Source organism: Octodon degus, unplaced genomic scaffold, assembly GCF_000260255.1.
Source record: "Octodon degus isolate 3935 unplaced genomic scaffold, OctDeg1.0 scaffold00141, whole genome shotgun sequence".
NCBI classification, from domain to species: domain Eukaryota; kingdom Metazoa; phylum Chordata; class Mammalia; order Rodentia; family Octodontidae; genus Octodon; species Octodon degus.
The window spans coordinates 996,255-999,347 of NW_004524717.1; the positions used below are offsets into that span (position 1 = coordinate 996,255).

The following is a 3,093-nucleotide window of genomic DNA, read 5'->3' on the forward strand; positions in this document are numbered from 1 at the left end:
GGAAGAAACAGGAATCTTTATCAGACAGCACTGAAATAAGGGGTGTGGTAAAATTTAAAATTACAAAAGCAGGGGCCATCCACCCATGTAACACCCCAGAGTTATCCCACCTTCCTCCAAAACCTTCTTTGACATGCCTATAATCCAGCACATCAGGTTGGCAGCAAATTCCTTTCTCGCAAAAGCGCTTTCTCTAGGGGAAGAGCAAAGTGCACTGGAACTGGCCTCATGGCTGTCCCTGATCACTCACCTCTGTTAATCAGTGCTCAGCCCGCTCCATTGACATCACAGATGTTTTGGGCTTCCTGTGGCACCTTTGAAATTTTCTGTCCTAATACATTTTAACTTTAACTTCATATTTTTTGTTCAGCCATCACCTCGCTTGAGTTTACCACAAGAAAAACAAAGGAGAAAATGCCTAAGTGCACCCCATGCTGGGCTGGTTTGCCGGTTTGGCCTCCCCAGTTCCCTTTCATGCCTTCTGTTGCCATCTTGAACTGCTTGCTTCTTCCTGGAAAAGGGACCCACAGTCTCACTCTGTACTGAATTCCTCAGACCATGAAGCTGGTCCTGTCACGACCCACCCCGATCCATTTCTCAGACAAGCAGAAAGCTGGAATTGGATGAAATGCTACAAGAGTATGTCAGTATGATTGAGAACACAGTGTGGATTTGTGCTATGTTTGCTCATCGTTGCTGAACATAGCATCTCTGGGAACCTCACTTCTTGTGGAAAGTGGATATGGGGGCCCTCCAGTTGCTGGCAAGGATTGCTTATGAAGAGCTGATGTCTAGGGGCTTCCCGGTTAGCTTAGTTGTTTAAGTGCCTGCATGGGCAAACCCAGTCAGGCTTGTGGGACCATGGTTCGATTCCCAGCTCCACATGCCACACCACACCTGCCCTTAAGGCAGCCTGAACCGGCCAAGAAAAAAAAAATCCTTCTGATGTCTGGGACAAATTGAAGGCAGCTTGGAAGGTAGGAAAGAAAGAGATGGAGATCAAGAGACAGAGACAGACATACAAAAGCACGGTGGTGCAGGCCAGAGTTGTTCACTGTGAGACACTTTTTGCAAACATTTGGCCACTTTCAGCCACAGAATGTGTGCTGTATTTTATCCTGCTCTGTATTAAATTCTGTTATTTCAAAGTAAAATTTATCTATAGGTTCCTGAACCATTAATACCTAAATTGTCAAAGCATTTTTCTTAAGGATTTACTCAAGAGTAGAAAAATACCAGAATTCACCATTGGTTTCAGTGTTGGGGAAGGTTTCCTCTGGCTGCTCAGTTTCCATTTTCTTGCATTAAATGGATATGCCAATCTGTACACTTCAAACAAGTGAGATCAGGCAGAACACAGAGGTCAGTGCAGCAGAGAAGCAGAGGATAACGGCGGCCGCAGTGCCTTTGACCAGAGCGCCCTCCTCCTCTCTTGTTCAGTAAATGTCCTACAGAAGATATGAAAGAGGAGCAAGCGTTTAAAAGATCTAGAACTACCAGTGAGATGGTTGAATTATGAATTCTGCTTCAGAGCAAGAATGCTGGGGCAGTGAATGGAAAAGGAGGGAAGAACATTAAGGCTCTCCGTACAGACTACGATGCCAGTGTTTCAGTCCCAGACAGCAGTGGCCTTGAGCGCATATTGAGTATTAGTGCTGATGTTGAAACAATTGGAGAAATTCTTAAGAAAATTGTCCCCACTTTGGAAGAGGGCCTGAAGTTGCCATCACTCACTGCAAACAGCCAGCTCCTGCTTGAATCTAATGTTGTGGAATGCTTAAATTACCAACACTATAAAGCAAGTGACTTTGACTGTGAGTTGAGACTGTTAATTCATCAAAGTCTGGCAGGATTATTAGGGTCAAAGGTGCTAAAATCAAAGAACTTCGAGAGAATGCTCAGACAGCAATCAAGCCTTTCCAAGAATGCTGTCCTCATTCCACTGACAGAGTTGTTCTTATTGAAGGAAAGCCTGACAGGGTTGTAGAGTGTATAGAGATCATCCTTTATCTTATATCTGAGTCTCCCATTAAAGGATGTGCACAGCCTTATGATCCCAATTTTTATGATGAAACTTACGATTATGATGGTTTTACCATGATATTTGGTGACCTTCATGGACAACCTGTAGGATTTCCTCTGCAGGAGAGAGGTGGTTTCAACAGAATGCCTCCTGGTTGAGGTGGGCGTCTAGAAGAGATTATGATGACATGAGCTCTTGTCGGGGACCACCACCCCTTCCTCCTGGTCGAGGTGGCCAGGGTGGTAGCAGAGCTCAGAATCTTCCTCTTCCACCACCACCACCACCACCACCACCACCACCACCACCACCACCACCACCACCACTTAGAGGAGGAGATGTGATGGCCTATGATAGAAGAGGAAGACCTTGAGACCACTATGATGGAATGGTTGGTTTCAGTGCTGATGAAACTCGGGCCTCTGCAATAGATATGTGGAGCCCATCAGAATGGCACATGGCATATGAACCACAGGATGGCTCTGGTTATAATTATTCATATGCAGGGGATGGTGGTTCATATGGTGATCTTGGTGGATGTATTATTACTATGCAAATAACTATTCCCAAAGATTTGGCTGGATCTATTGTTGACAAAGGTGGTCAATGGATTAAACAAATCTGTCATGAATTGGGAGCTTCTATCAAAATTGATGAGCCCTTAGAAGGATCTGAAGATCGGATCATTACCATTATAGGAACACAGGGCCAGATACAGAATGCGCAGTGTTTGCTGCAGAACAGTGTGAAGCAGTATGCGGATGTTGAAGGATTCTAATGCAAGATATTTTTTATTTTTTATACTGTGAAGCAGTATTCTGCAAAGTTTTTCTAAGACTAGTGAAGAACTGAAGGAGTCCTGCATCTTTTTTTTTTTTTTTATCTGCTTCTGTTTAAAAAGCCAACATTCCTCTGCTTCATAGGTGTTCTGCATTTGAGGTGTAGTGAAATCTTTGCTGTTCACCAGATGTAATGTTTCAGTTCCTTACAAACAGGGTTGGGGGGGGGAGGGTGTGCAAAAACTAACAATGAAATTTTAAAATAGCAGCAGGGTGAGTGGATTTTATTTTTTG

At 44.0% G+C, this 3,093-nt stretch overlaps 1 pseudogene; it reads left to right on the plus strand.

The window, feature by feature from the left end:
• The first annotated feature begins 742 nt into the window (after nucleotides 1–742).
• LOC101585917 lies at nucleotides 743–2,798 on the plus strand (annotated as a pseudogene).
• Nucleotides 2,799–3,093: the final 295 nt, after the last annotated feature.